Consider the following 16853-nt stretch of genomic DNA (forward strand, 5'->3'; position numbering starts at 1 on the left):
ATAAGCTAAATTGTGAAACATTTAGATCAGGGGCAGACAAGATACAGTCTACAGACCAAATCCGCTCTATTACCTGTTTTTATACATAAAGCTTTATTAGAACTCAGCCACACCAGTTCAATTAGATATTATCTATGGCTTCTGGTAATACAGTCGCATAATCCAGTGCAGAAATTCTCATACGAACTGGTTTTGTTCTGAGACTATGTTCAAAAGTCCAGTTTGTTTGTATGTCCAACAAAGTTAGTCTAGATATCCAACTAACGCGATCAGCTATATGGTACTATACTGTAATAGGTTTATAATACTTTTCACACAAATAATACTTTAAAAATAAACTCAAAAGATAAAACATTTTAAATCTTACAGTACAGTACAACAGCTGGCATACAGGGCACGTTCAGATCTTTGAAAGTTCACTACTTGAATGTTCTCATGTAGGGTACTTACTGTAGTTGTAACATGAGACTCTGGTTTGCAAAGTCAAAAACATGTCTGGCCTTCTACAGAAAATCTTTGCCAAACCAGGAGCTAGGGCAATGCCTCACAAATATAGATGCTCAGTAAATATTAATTTGACCTTTTCCATAGATTATTTCAAGCACAGTCTTTCCCTCTAGGCACTCTTAAAAAAAGATGGTGTGGGACAGTCTTCTCTGGTGATTCTTCTAAAGCCCCTGCCCACTTCTGGAGTATGACCAAAGCCTTGAGCCATGACGCAGGCCAGAACACGCCAAGAGAGGTGTCTCCATGGCTCCCACAGCCCTGATGTGGATGGAGCATGTCTGAACTCGCACTGGGTGTCATTCACGTGACAGGAATAGAGTTTGCTCTAATCTGAGTGTAAATAAAGGCTCTGCTCGTTTGTAACATGTCCAGTTTAGTTCGTATTATTTCTCACGGTGAATTAGTAGGTGGGTCCAACCTACACTTCTTCAGAAGCTTCCCAACACAAGTCCTCAAACTGTGGAATTTTTTTCATTTCTACACTAAAAAATCATAGCACATAATAAATACTGTCTTTAGTAAAGGACCTTCTGAAATCTTACAGCAGGATTTTTCTGCAGCAATTGTGGGCCGTTTGAAAGAGAAAGTACTCAAAGGAGCAATAACATTTTTTTGGTTTGTTTATTTTGTTTTGGGTTTTAAGCAAAATGAACTCAGAGTTCTTTCGCAGTTTTGATGAGGGACACCCTGGTGTGTAGTAGAAAATGACGACGGGGAATAGACTGCCAGCATGGGCCGGTGAGGAGTCAGTGATACATGACTACACTCCACCTCCCACACATGGCGGAGGGAAAGATGGAGGGCCTTAAAGGCCTTAAAGAGCTCTTAAGGGCTATTTAGACTTGCTTGTCATTTTTTATTTTAAAGAATGTATTGAGGAATTTTTTTCAGAGTAATAAAGTTTTTTTTTTTTAAACATTTCAGCATTACATTGTGTCTTTAAAAATAAAACTGGGAAGAAATTATTAAAAGCATTACCTAAAATTTTGTAAAGTCCTCCTTGACTCTCTGCCTTTCTGTTCCAGCACATTTTAGTGTTTCTGGTGATTCTGTACAGGCTTGTTAGCATTTATCCCAACATGCTGTGATTCTGTATATACTTCTCTGAATTCCCAGCTGATTGTGACTGCCTTGAAGCAGAGACTTTCTGCCAGCATAGTGCCTGGCACATAATAGGCACTTAATAAAGGTTTATAGAATGAAAGCACTCCACAGTGCGCATATCTGTGCATATAGCTTTTTCTGTCTTTCGGAGCTATTCTGTTAGGATAAATTCCCAGTATAGAGATTTCTAGGCCAAAGTGACATGAACATGTTTATGAATTTTGATACATCGTGCTGGGTAGCTTTTGTGTCTACTTGAGGTTCCTTCCAAGTTTGTGACTCTCATATCACATGTTATGTTATTGCTAGATTGGCAGTCTGGTGGTTCCATATTTTCTCTAGCAAAAAAAAAAAAAAAAAATGACAGGAGGGTACCTCATTGCCAGATTCAAGTCTGGAATGAACATTGCATATGCTTTAGGATGAAAAGCTTCTAAAAGAATGAAAATTCCTCCTGTGGAACGTGGGAAATAGAGGGAAGCAAGCAGCAGGGGCAAGATGCAGGGTTAAGGACACTATTATAGGAGCAAATAACTCCTGGACTTTTACTGCTGCTCTGAACTTTTACTGTACTGTCATCAATATTTCATGAAAGCAATTGGCTATTTCTTTTATTTGTTTTTTACCCTCAGCACATTTAATGTTCAAAAGTGAAACATTACTAAATGCAAAGTGCTATTAATGCACATTCCAAGATCTGCTTTTATCAAGGTTTGAAATTGTTTGTCTAATGTATTATGCATCTCCATCTTCAATTGATCTGATTTGTGCGTGTGAAATAAGATTGCGTCTCCACGCTGTGACCTTGGGCAGTGCTAGCTTTTTTTGAGTTTGAATTTCCCCTTCCTCGTCTAGTACTTGGCAGGCTCATAAATGAGCATGATAAATAACCATTCTGCCTTTTGGTACAAATATGCTATTGGTGCATACCTGGAGTCACCTAAATGCCACTTCATAGATGGCATACGAAGTTTATGGGGGATAAGCCGAATGCAGCAAGTGTGAAGTGAAAGTTGTTCAGTCATGTCTGACTCTTTGCAGCCCCAAGGACTATACAGTCTATGGAATTTTCCAGGCCAGAATAATACTGGAGTGGCTAGCCGTTCCCTTTTCCAGGGGATCTTCCCGACCCAGGAATTGAACCAGGGTTTCCCGCATTGCAGGTGAATTCTTTACTAGCTGAGCTACCAGGGAAGTCCTGAATATACCAAGGGCATCGTTCAATTAGAAATATCCTGTGTTTAGATTGAGGATTCTCATGAGTACAAAAGTTTAACAGATATTTTAAAGACTTTGTGAATATTCTGTGTTCAATATTCCATTGTGCACATATTCTCTTCCAGCTCGGCTTCAATCTGTTCATACTCAGACCTGTGACTTCAATCTCTGAGAATTAGATGAAGGAATTAAAAAAACTTCCCGTATGCTAGATCTGACTTTCGGGGAATATCCCTCATCTTTTCCAGCAAACTAGAGCCTCTGGGCCTTGATCTAGTTAGACATATGTAGGAGGATCTCTGAGAAGCCAGTAATTATATGGTAGCACGTGACCACAGTTGGGTCATTTCAAGCCGCAGCTGTTAAGGACTCTATGAGCAATGAAGTCAGATGATCTTGTTTTTAGTCACATTTCTGCCACTAACAAGCTGTGTGACATTAGCAAGATTTCCTAGGCTGTCTACTGCTAACCAGTTTTTAAAATCCTGGATTCTATTGACAGTATGGTGAAACCTATGAACCACTTTTCAGAATAGTATCTTTTAAGTGTATAAAATGAAATATATAGAATTATAAAGAAAGCCAGTTATATTGAAATCATCATTAAAACATTAAAAATTGATGATTTTTGTGATTCTTTACTAGTACATCAGATATCAGGAGTTAGAAGCATGTCTCAATTCAGTTCAGTTCAGTCACTCAGTCGTGTCCTACTCTTTGCGACCCCATGAATCGCAGCACGCCAGGCCTCCCTGTCCATCACCAACTCCTGGGGTTCACTCAGACTCACGTCCATTGAGTCGGTGATGCCATCCAGCCATCTCATCCTCTGTCGTCCCCTTCTCCTCCTGCCCCCAATCCCTCCCAGCATCAGGGTCTTTTCCAGTGAGTTTATCAAAACACTGATTTGGGGCACTGGCATAATTAAGGGACTGTTTTGCCAGGAAAGTAACATTTGATTCACCTGGGAAGTTACCTGGGCAGTTAGTAGTAAGAAATTCCCTGGGTTTCATCTATTGCTTTTATCTAGCATGTAACTAGGGCTTCGTGGGTGGCACCAGTGGTAAAGAACCTGTTTGCCAATGCAAGAGACATAAGGGATGTGGTTTTGATCCCTGGATCAGGAATAGTCCCTGGGGGAAGAAATGGCAACCCACTCCAGTATTTTTCCCTGGAGAATCCCATGGACAGAGGAGCCTGGAGGGCTATGGTCCATGGGTCTCAAAGAGTCGGACATGACTGAAGCAACTTAACACACACATAGGAAGCTCAGGAAATAGTAACACAGTAGAAACAATTGTAACCCTGGTCCTTTCCCTTTGGGGGGACCCAAAAATCAGAGCTAATGGGAATGTGACTGTGTCCCTGTTCTGTGTGTATTAAGCTATGTCCTTTGCTTGCATTGCTAAGTCACTTCAGTTGTGTCCGACTCTGTGCAACCCCACAGACAGCAGCCCACCAGGCTTCCCCATCCCTGGGATTCTCCAGGCAAGAACACTGGAGTGGGTTGCCATTTCCTTCTCCAATGCATGAAAGTGAAAAGTGAAGTCGCTCAGTCGTGTCCGACTCTTAGCGACCCCACGGACTGCAGCCTACCAGGCTCCTCCATCCATGGGATTTCCCAGGCAAGGGTACTGGAGTGGGTTGCTTGCATTAGAGGAGCCTGTATCTTTCAGCATCTCCCCATCAGAGCATCGCCACGTCTTTATGATAACCATGCATTTTACACAAAGATCGTGTGCTGCTCCCACCTACTTACCAGACTCGAATTGTATTGCCTCACTGGAAAGTAAGATCTTTGAAGTAAAAAGAAGTTAAGGAATAATAGTGATAAAGCACTACTCATTTACTTAAAGTTGTCTTCTTTCCTATACTTTCTAAGTGTTTTAATTATGGAGGTCTAAGTATGTTCTATGTGAGAGGAGTGGCAGGCTAAATTTATCCCAATTCTTTCAGAAAATGGAAGCCATTTCTTCTCATTACCTTCCTACCCCCTTCAATTTTGCATTTTGGAGAGAAAAAAATTTTTTTTTCTTGAAGAGAACTGTAAATACTTTTAAGTGTCATACCACTTGCCTAATTCAGCGTCACTTCACAATATTCATTGCAAATGGAAAGCAGGATTCCTTTTAGCTTTGCAGTTGCATTATAAATGCCTCCATGTTAATCTGGGTACAAACTCTTAGTCTGATAAATCTGGGAGTGGAGAAGTGTTGAGATTTGATTTGTCCATTTGCTTGTGAAAGGTAGTTCATGTAACCATAAGAATGCTTTGTAAATGTGGACTCATTTTCAGGTTAAAAGATCCTCCGCCAAATTAGACTGGAAGCCTGAAGCATAGGCAGTAAGCAATTTTTCCTCCTTTAGGTGCTGCTATGGATCACTATCTGTTATTGACTCTTCTAGGGTTTTCATGCAATTTTCTATCACGGTCGTTTATGCTAATCAGCATGAAACAGAATAATTGTAAATCATAGCCCCTTAGGCACATTTTTCTCTCCTGTAATACTTGAGACCACAGAATTATGTTCAAAAGAGATGAGAAAAACAATCCATCATTTTTCACTGACTCATGAAGTTGATGCAGATGTGGATGGTAAGGACTCCTTCCATCCTTATATTTGGACTTCACTTTATATTTTAATTCTGAATGCCAGTCAGTGCAAATGAAACTCGCTGTGAAAAGAAATCAGGTTTAAATTAGCCAGTTACCTTTATTTGTGGAAATACAAATACATCATGTTAAATATGGAAGGCAGAATAACTATAATATACCCTATTTTAATGTTTGTGCATAAGATTATTAAAAGTTATCTTCATCAGGATGGCATGTTTATGTAATTATTGTAAATTATCAGAGTTATTGCCTGAAGATGTGTAAGGATATTTATCTACATATTTAATGATACAATTCAGATAATTAGTGCAAAAGACAGCAATTTTTTTACTTTAATGTTATACTAAGATAGATAGCTTGTAGTGTTTACATTTATTTGTGGTATTGAACTCATTAAAATACATAGTTATTACAAAAGCAAAGTAAAATATATCTGTCTTGACCAGTAACTCATACATGTCATGTATGCCTTAGTCTCGTCAGAGTTGCAGCTATGCCGTGGAAGCAGTCAACTTTAGCGGTAACCGTATATCCCCGTGCATACCCACAGATGAATGCGGATGTGTTGTGTACATAACACAGTCTGGCTGGGCTGAGGATACAATTCCAAAAGGAAACCCTATTCAGTAATAGAGGCTTCAGATATGGTGCCTGGAAGCGGAGTTGCCTCTCCCTGGGGACCTGCATATGAAAGATGGGAACCTTTTTCTAGTTTTCTTTGGATCGTTCCAAATGAAAACTTGGCTTGTCAAAATGGAAAGCAGAAGCTGTATACTCCCAAAGAAGGATAAGCCTTTTCTGCTTTAGAGTTTTCAGGCTTAAGAAGGTTTGTGGATTGTCACCCAGAAGAGTTGGATGAAGGAGTTGTTTGACTCCCAGTTTGTTTGAAACAATTCAGATACATCCTTACTTCATGGAAGCCATTCCTTAGCATCAGTCTGTTGTCATGGCCACTTTTGAGTTTAAAATGTGCTTGAAAGCAAGGGAGATCTCACTTGGGAGATGAGGCTTGGACCGTGGTGGTGGGCGCAGTCTGCTCCCCATCCTCTGCATCTCTTGGTTCATGAATTCAGTCGATATTAGTTGAGCACCTTCTTTATGTAAGGGATTGTTCTGAGGAGGCAATGGTGAAGGAGACAGGTAGTTCTAGTCCTCTTGAAAGCTTGCGGTTTCATGGGGAGTGCAGTGGGCGGAGACAAGGGGAGAGGAAGACACAAAGGATTAACAAGAATTTACAGCCCTGTGTGTGATTATGTCTGTGCTTACCCACTGTTAGCCATGTTGCGGTGGGGCGGGGGGGTGGGGGGGAGCATAAAACATTTTGAGAGTGTCCCAAGGATTTGTACCAGAAAGTGAGCTTTCAGAAAATTTAAGCAGGTTGGTTTTTCAGATGTCCCTGAAACTGGAGACTCAGGAAGCAGGGCATCTTGGGTGAAGATGATCATTTCAGTTGGAGAGTCACTGAATTGGTGCTTCCTTAAATACCCTCATGGAAGTGTGCTGCTGACTATTGGAAACAAGCATCTGGAACCTGGGAAGAGTTCTGGGTTGGGGAGTAAGAGTCATCAACCCAAAGACTAATGGTGGTGGTTTAGTCGCTAAGTCATTTCCGACTCTTGTGACCCCATGGACTGCAGCCTGCCAGACTCCTTTGTCCATGAGATTCTCCAGGCAAGAATACTGGAGTGGGTTGCTATTTCCTTCTCCAGGGCATTTTCCTGACCTAGGGATCCAACCTGGGTTTCCTGCTTTGCAAGCAGTCTCCTGCCTTGCAGGCAGATTCTTCACCAACTGAGCCACCAGGGAAGCTCCAGTATTAATGACAAGCGCTCAAGTTACTTAGTGTTGAGTATTTTTCTTCCAAAAGTCTCAAGTATTTAGGACTGCCTAGACCCAGGGACCGAATCTAATCTTTTGGACCTTCTCTTTTCACAAGTGAAGTGGAGACGATTTGTACATGGTTTAGGTAGTGTTTTCTCTGCAGGACAAGCTGCAGAAACATATACCTATCTTGTATGTAAACATGTGCTTTCTTTTACTTTGAAATGGTGTTTGCCATCTAGGTATCTTTGGTCATGGAAAAGCCATAGCTACGGAAGTTTCATGGTAATTTTGGAATTTTCCATATAGTTAAAAAGTATGTTGGGAACAATTTCTGTTGTCTCAAATGGCAAGATTTCATTCTTCTTTATGGTATATAGAATATGGTGTATATATGTACCATGCTAAGTCACTTTAGTCATGTCTAACCCTTCGAGACCCCATGGGCTGTAGCCCACCAGGCTCCTCTGGTCCATGGGATTCTCCAGGCAAGAATACTGGAGTGGGTTGCTGTGCTCTTCACCAGGGGATTTTCTCAACCCAGGGATCAAACCCACGTTTCTTTACGTTTTTCTGCATTGGTAGGCAGGTTCTTTACTACTAGCACTACCTGGGAAGCTCCATGTATGTACGTGTGTGTGTGTGTGTGTGTGTGTGTGTGCTTGTGTATATATATATATATATATATATATATATATATATATATATATATATGATCCTGTCTTCTTTATCATCTATTGATGGGCACTAAGGTTGCTTCTACATATTTTTCTTTCATTGAAGTATAGTTGATTTACAACATTATGTTACTTTTACAGATGTTCAGCACAGGGATTCAGATACACATATGTTCTTTTTCAGATTCTTTTCCCTTCTAGCCATAGTTCCTGTGCTATGCAGTCCACAGCTTGACTGTTGTAAATAATGCTGCAATGAACATAGAGATGCACGTATTTTTTTCAAATTAATGTTTTTGTTTTCTTTGGATAAATATCCAGGAGTAGAATTGCTGGATCATATAATAGTTCTTTTTTAAATTTTTGAAGAACCTCCATACTGTTTTCCATGGCAGTTGCACCAATTTACCTTCCTACCAACAGTGCATGAAGGTTCCCTTTTTCTCCACATCCTCACCAATATTTACTTCTTTTCTGTTTGATAATAGCTATTCTGACAGGTGTAAGGTGGTGTCTTATTGTGGTTTTGGTTTGCATTTCCCTCGTGATCGGTGGCGTTGAACACCTTTTCATTTGCCTGCTGACCATCTGTATGTCTTTCTTGCAAAAATATCTTTCAGATCCTCTGCCCACTTTGCAGTCAGGCTTTTTTTTTTTTTTGATTTTGAGTTGTGTGAGTTATTTCTGTATGTTGGATATAAATCCCTTATCGGATGTATCATTTGCAAATATCTTCTCCGATTCAGTAGGTGGCTGTTTTTTTGTTTGTTTGTTTGTTTGTTTTTGATAGTTCCCTATGCTAAGTGAAATAAAGCAGACAGATAAAGACAAAAAGACAAATAGTATATGATTTCACTTATGTGTTGAATCTAAAATACAAAAGAAATGAACAAAAAAGAAACAGTTATAGATACAGAGAGCAAACAGGTGGTTGCCAGAGAGGAGGGGACTAGCAGGAGGAAAGAAATAGGTGAGGGAGATTAAGATGTAGAATGTTACAAAATAAATGAGTCATGGATATAAAATATCCAGTGTGGGAAATGCAATGAATAACTATGTAAGATCTTTGTATGGTGACACATAGTAAGTAAAAGTATCATGGTGATCAGTTTGAAATGTATAGAAGTATCTAATCACCATGTTGTATAACTGGAGAAGGCCATGGCACCCCACTCCAGCACTGTTGCCTAGAAAATCCCATGGACGGAGGAGCCTGGTGGGCTGCAGTCCATGGGGTCAAGAAGAGTCGGACACAACTGAGCGACTTCCCTTTCACTTTTCACTTTCATGCATTGGAGGAGGAAATGGCAACCCACTCCAGTGTTCTTGCCTGGAGAATCCCAGGGACGGTGGAGCCTGGTAGGCTGCCATCTGTGGGGTCGCACAGAGTCGGACACGACTGAAGCGACCTAGCAGCAGCAGCATGTTGTATAACAGAAACTAACATAGTATTGTAGGTCAATTATACTTCAAAAGCGAACTCAGAAAATGAGATGAGATTTGTGGTTACCAGAGGTGCAGAGTAGGGGGAGGGTGATTTGGATGAAGGCAGTCAAAATGTGCATCCTTCTGTTATAAGATAAATAAGTGCTCAGGACTTAATATACAACATGATACGTGTAATTAACTCTGCTGTTTATTATATATGAAAGCTGTTAAGAGAGTAAATCCTAAAAAGTTATCCTCACAAGAAAAATATTCTTTTTTCTGTTTCTTTAATTTGTATCTGTATGAGATGATGGATGTTCACATGTTCACTGAAGCTTATGGTGATACTCACTTCATGATGTGTCTAAGTCAAAACATGATGCTATACACGTTACACTTAAACAGAGCTGTGTGTCAATTATATCTCAATAAAACTGGAAGAAAAAACTACATTGGGGAATCTCGCCATCCTGTATATTCTGTCTCTAAGGAAAAAGAAATGTATGGAATGAAATAATAGGAGTTGAGTAGGAAATTGAAGTTGCAAAATTCTGTGGCATAGCAATAATGGTTTTTGATTGTTCAGTTTTTCTTTGGTATTTCATTGTATTTTTCTTGACAGAAACAAAAAGCATTTTTCATTGAAAAGTGCTCTGTTGGCAGCATGATTTCTGGGTCCACATAGAGGAAGAATGAGGTGGACAGAATGGTACAAATTTTAGAAGGAAAGCATGTTTCCTCATATGGGGAAAAGGTAGGAGTAAGAAAAACATGTTTATTCTTGTTAAGTTTAAAATCTGATGTTGACCACATCATTGAAATGGCTTTACAGTTTGTGTTGTGTATGGATCTGTACAAAGTTCCTAATTAATCTGAAAATTAATCCAGGAAGATCCCCTGGAGGAGGGCATGGCAACCCACTGCAGTGTTCTTGCCTGGAGAATTCATGGACAGAGGAGCCTGGTGAGCTATCATCCATAGGGTTGCAAAGAGTTGGACATGACTGAAGTGACTTAGCAGCAGCAGCAATCTGAAAATAAGACATACATTATTTTTATACATTTTGAGATATTTAAAATTACATATTGCATTTAATTTTTTTTAATGTAGATACCTTTAAAGTGGAATTTATGACAGTTTCACAATTCATTGTAAAATGCTGTGTATGTTTAGGAATAGTATAGCATTGTAAGTCCAAATTTCAAATTAAGTATACAGTTGACTCTTGAACCATGCAGGGTTAGGGGGTAGGGGTGCCCCTCAGAGTAGTCAAAAATCTACCTGTAACTTAGAGTCAACTGTTTGTATCCAAGATTTTGCATCTCTGGATTTAGCCAACTGAAATCATATGATACTGTCGTATTTAGTAAAATCCACATGTAAGTGGACTCGTGCAGTTCAAACCTATGATGTTCAAGGGTCAACTGTGTATTTTTATCTAAATGTTTTGTATACGTGTGGATAAAGATCATTCACTTACTTATAGTTCTTCATTTCACAAATAAGTTTCCAGTGCAATTCAGTATTAAAGCTCAGTTAACTTAGAGGCAATATCTGATGGTGTAGATTTTTTCCTTTTGAATCTTGGCTTGACCCAGGCTAGTACTGATTGAAAGCCCTGAGATGACCACCTGGTTAGTGGATGGAATGACGTGTTTGTCCATTTGCTTCTGGATGAGGTAATCATAGCCCTGGGAGCAGAAGCACATCATTTGAGTGACATTTTACTTCAAAAAATATATGTGATGATTTCTGTAAATCTGCATTCTAGAATAGTCTTGTCAGAGTTCCAGGGATAGTATTTGGGATAAGACCTGTCGTGTGTATGGTAATGCGGTTGTGGTTTTAAACGCCTCCATTCTGTCTTATAGTCTCAGGTGGCCCTAGTTTGAAACATTAAAACCATATGGTCTTTATATATTTAAGTACCTACTGTGTGAGTAAGTGTTCTCTGCCTCAGCCTTTTCCTGTCTTAGGTGTTTGTGTCACTAGCTTGCAATGTCTCATTTTGTAGAACCTTGGATGTCTCAATAGCTCTATTTTAATTTAGTATCTTGGTTCAGTAGAGTATTGTGCTAAAGATGCCACAGTCATGAGTGCTGATTCCATGCCAGTCAGCTTTTACAGTGAAAATTAATTTTCCTGTAGCTTCAACTGGGGTTTCAGAATTGGCTGATGATATTTGATTACTTTTGTTCAAGTATAGATGAGGCTATCTAATTCATTAACTGTACTGGAGAAAAATAAAACTGATGCCTATTGGGTAGAATTTTTCCAAATGTCCCGGGATACTGTTTTTTCCTGTGTGAAGAAAAGCATTTCCTTTCATCTGTGGGTAACCTCCCACTAGAGTAAAATCTCTCTACGCATTATTTCCACAAACTTATTTCTATGTAAGTTCTTGGTGAATGGAGCCACCAGTCTCCTGGTAGTTATATCCCATCCTGCGCCCTCTTCACGGACAGGAAGCTGTCAGCTTGTGGCTGCTCCAGCAGAAAACACTGGGCATATCCTGGAATAGATGGCTGATAAGGGTCATCTCTTGTCACCTCTTTAACTGGATTTATTGCTTTCGAATTTTTTAATAAGGACATATTTTAAGGTCTGTCTGGGGACTGAGAGCTCTGATCATTCATGCAGTGAACTTTGAATAAGTTGGTAAGATTGACTGGACCCTATTATCATAATGGATGGTGACTATTTGACATTTACAGTGGTATGCTCCATTTGCACTAAAATAAGTGAATTTGTATTTAAAAATAATCGACCAATCTGATTTCCTATCAAACCTAAAATAGAGGTTATTTGCATTCAAAGTTAAAACCTGAAAAACTGCATGCAGATTTAGTGACGATTTGCTGAAGATGTCCATTGGTGGAATCCCATTCAACCTGACTGAATCGATCTTTAGCCTGAGAAAGAACAGGAATCACGTTACTGTCCTGGGCCTACGTCTAAGGTGTTAGCTTTTCTGAATACATGAGGATTTTTATTAAGTGCATATTTTTCATCAAACCTATTGGCCTTCCTGCCTACTGACCTGTTTCTAGGTCAGGATGGCGGTTCTCCCCATGGAGTCAGTGTTAATTCTAGCTTCTTTCCTTAGAGTTCTGATTTGTACAGCTCTTCCAGGTGGAGACTCAGATCACTGGTACCCTTTGCTGCCCATGATACATGTGGAAATGAGTCAGTGGAAAATTCACTTACTCATTGTGACCTACTTCTGTCTCTTGCATTGAAAGTGTGCTAATTTGTCAAAAGCCATCTGTCCCCCTTCCAGAAACCCTTGCTTCACTGCAACTTTAACCCCTTAGCCTACAGATTCTTTTATAATATTTACAGTTACCTGAATATGTTGATTATCCTGTTGTATTTGCAGTCTGCTTTAGATTCAGCCCTAGAGGCCTGGGATAGGATCTGCCTTTGTATAGCTCTCAGTACATCCTGACCCATGATCTCTGCTTTCTAATGAAGATTCTTGGCTTTTAAGGAGAAACTATACAATGGTTAACTTTTACTAATTTAAGGAAGGTTTATTATGCCAGAGTTTGCTGGGAGCAAACTTCTCACCCATTTTCAGCAAAACTTTCCTTTTCTCAGTTTTATTAGCGTATTCTTAGAGATTACTCATTTATCCAACAAGGTTTAATCAGCTTTTCTGTCAGGTATTGTACGAGGGTCACAAAAACAGTAAGATGCTTGCCTGCAGGAACCTTATAACCCCTAGTAAAAGGACTCCATGCAGTCATTTTAGAGTAAACCAGTTTAAACATCATTTTAACTGAACATGCCACTGTATGTAGAACCATATAGTCCATGGAATTCCCCAGGCCAGAATACTGGAGTGGGTAGCCATTCCCTTCTCCAGGGGATCTTCCCAACCCAGGTCTCCCGCATGGCAGGTGGATTCCTTACCAGCTGACCCACCAGGGAAGCAGAACATTCCATGCCAACACCCAAATTAGGATTACTTCTTACCTGACTTTGTTGCTTTCAGTGTTAGTCTTGCTGCTCTCACTTTATGCAGTCACATATATACTGTCGAACTTCATGGAAATGGTGAAAGAATTTATTGAGAAAAATATGATTCTGAACTCCAAAAAAAGAAAGCGATGTGTCTTATGTATTTTATTAAGCACAGATACAGAAACACACATGTGTAGCAACTACAAACAACATATAGTAGCTCAGATTCATTGCTATTGACTTCATGTCCACTGTTGCACAGACTTCAAAGTATTAAAAGTGATAGAACATATGTACAATTTCAAAAGATATATTTCAGTCTAGCATTATCTAAGATAATCATTGTATGTCTTAGTATATGAATATTTTTTGCCCGAGTCTAACCACATTCTCAGATTAGGAATGAACAGTCTTACTTAAAGTTAATATACAGAGAAGTAAATGGAAACCAGCATTTGACGAGTAGAATAGTATTTTTGAAACCTATCTTGTTCTTGGCAGTTATTTAGTTTTTTACTGTGAACAACTCACCCTTAAAAAACGAAATTCATGCTACTTAATAGCACTTTTTAAAAAGTGGCAGCTATTAACATTAAAATAATAAAGTAGAGTTTTGTTCTCTGCTCACTGTTGGAGTTGTGAACACTGCTTTATTTGGATCTTAATTTCTCTGTGCTTTTTTCAGATTGTTGTAGATACCACTCCTTTTTGGGGAAAACTCGTAGAGAAGAAACTCAAGATCAGACTGGGCTAGTTTGCTGTGATACATTGCAGCCTAGACACGGTGTTATATTCTAGAAAATGTTCTGTGCTTTTTCACCAAGAGAGAGACGCTTCTGGTCAAAGTTGTGAGTGAAGCAGTCAATTCTAAAGTAACTGAGTGATGATGAAGCAGAGTTGTAGTGCTGCAGCAAAGATGTGTGGTGTCCTGTGAGTTTTGTCACCGTAGAATGATCTAGATTTTGCGCTATGGACGAGTTGATTAACTTTGACTCTACTGTGGAAAGACAGTTTGCTTGTTTTCATTTTCTCCTTATAGTTGTCAGCTTTATCTTTGCTTTTGCAGCCATTTTCTATGATAAGCAAAATAAGTTTGTTTCAAAGGAAAGTATCAGTTTGTTGTCAAATAATATGACATGGTGGATCCTCATCTACATACAGATTCATCTGGAGATGCACATGAACAATGACGTCTGAGAACAGGATTTTGCACTCTATTGCCATTCATTATAGCTGTACCCTCTTTATTTATTTGGTTCTCAGTGAAGGAGACCCTTCATGGTATTTTATTCTTCACACCAGAACACTTTTCCAATGGAGATTAGAACATAAGCCTCAGTTGGCCAGGGACTTAGTATACAATGTCTTATCTGGCTTTGTGCAGTCTCTTCATTTAAAACCACTTACCTGAAAGGCTTATATCTTTTGTTGTGGTGTCATCAGAAGCCACACCTGAGAATTTGGCATTGTTCCTTGGAGCTTATTCAGATGTTTTCTGCTAAGCTGCTTTTTATGTAAGATGTTGAAAATCGAATTATCCTGTCTGGGCCCTGAACTCCTAGCCTGATTAAAATGATCCCTGTCACCACAAAAGCATGGCATTTCTGCAATCTTTGGAGAAGATTCAGGAGGGGAGTGAATGGGGTCCATGCCCAGTGACACTTGCGGGCATTTGGGTGGGGCTGGAGGGTTATGAAACAGTGATTGCAAAACCACAGGCCCTTCCACCCTCCCTGTGGTGCTGGGTTCCTAATTTAGGTTTTTCTTCCATTGGTTCTATGGCCACGAGTTCTGCGATGAGAACTAGGTGGCCTTCCTAAGATCTCAGGCTGTGTAATAACAGGTGAAATGTTCCACATCACTAACTCCAATACTAAAAGCTTTATGCTTTCTTAACATGTGACAGTATGATTCCAGGTAGTTCAGCATTGCAGCTTCAGCTTTGCAGGTTTTCTGCAAATTTAACGTAAGACAATATTCCAATGCGATATGTAATAATTCCACTTGAATATAAATTCAATAATTAGATCTCTAAGAGGAGTGAATAGATTTAATGATGAATGCTGGGGAAAGATGATGTCTATAGAATTCTTTGTTGTTTTAGAGTAGCTGGTTATGTCTACCACTATAGAAATCGTGTACACTGTGGATATTCTAAAAGGATAATCTTCATTAATGAGTGTATTCCTCTAATGCCTGGGGGGTGAATTTATAAGCAAAAGAAAGATTCCTCAGAAGGTTTGCTGATTTTGACAGAACCATTGTGATGACCTGCATTTACTTTCAAACCTCTGCAACTTCTGAGTTATATGTGGGGCTGTTATTGGCATTTTAAGTCAAGGAGACCTTATTCCTTTTGGCTTTGCCATTTGTTGAGCCAAGCAAGCCTGCCAAAGTCTTAGCTGTGTCCTCCCCACATCATTAATAACTATTAAAGTTGGGCCCAGCCCAGCTTTGATTAGTACCAACTGTGACTATGCAACTAGCAGCCATTGGATTGTAATTAAAAGGGCATAAACAGTTCCTGTCCTTAGAAAACTGTATGGTCAACATTCTGTGCTTCATGTTTTAAATCACATTTTGAGGAGGGCTGAGCCTTTGCTAAAACAATAAAATGTCATTTACTGATGATTCCTAAGAGAGACCTTACTGATATTTTGGGTTGCTGTGAGTTAGGACTGGCTGGTACTTCCCAACCAAGGGGATCTGGTGTGCTGTTTTTTCTACTATAGCTGTTGAGTTGTTTCTTTCCTTTTTTTATGTCACTTTATTGAGGTAGAGTTGACATGCAAAAAGCTGTGAGTATTTGATGTATACAGTTTGATCGGTTTGGAGAATTATGCACCCATGAAACCATCACCACAAAAAAATTAGCTATGAATCCTGCATCCTCTAAATCTGGGAAAAATATGTGTGCGTTGTAAAGAAAAACAGATGCTTTTGAAAAATACTGCTCACCATGATTCCCAGGAGGAATGGAGAACGGTAGAGACTTGATGACAAAGTACCTATGACCGGGTCATTCACTGAGATACTAATTTGTGGTATTCTTTCTACTGGGCCTTCCCTGGTGGCTCAGATGATAAGGAATCTGCCTGCAATGCAGGAGACCTGGATTTGATCCCTGGGTCAGGAGGATCCCCTGGAGGAGGGCATGGCAACCCACTCCAGTATTTTTGCCTGGAGAATTTCACGGACAGAGGACCCTGGGGGCTATACAGTCCATGGGGGTCACAAGAAGTTGGACATGACTGAGCGACTGACACTTTCACTTCTTTCTTCAATGCCATACTGTAGCTTCTTGGCCTTTCTGAAATGGTCAATTGGAAACCAGCAGGGACTTCCTACTCACCTGTGTCACTTCTAGTTGAAGCCCACATGAAATGGTGAGACCTGGTCTGAGCTGGGGTATGGGTACACGAGACGCCTATACTGGGTAAGAACGTCTCTAACTGGCACCGGCAAAGCAAACGTGGCTCCTGTTCCTAACTCTATCACCATGTACCTCTTGAAGC

General features: G+C 39.7%; 1 protein-coding gene across 1 annotated transcript in view; it reads left to right on the forward strand.

Annotated features, from left to right (window-relative positions):
- MAST4 (microtubule associated serine/threonine kinase family member 4) overlaps positions 1-16853 on the forward strand; it is a 617121-nt gene that overhangs the window by 456122 nt on the left and 144146 nt on the right.

This window comes from Bos mutus, chromosome 20 (genome assembly GCF_027580195.1).
Source record: "Bos mutus isolate GX-2022 chromosome 20, NWIPB_WYAK_1.1, whole genome shotgun sequence".
In the NCBI taxonomy this organism is placed as follows: Eukaryota; Metazoa; Chordata; class Mammalia; order Artiodactyla; family Bovidae; genus Bos; species Bos mutus.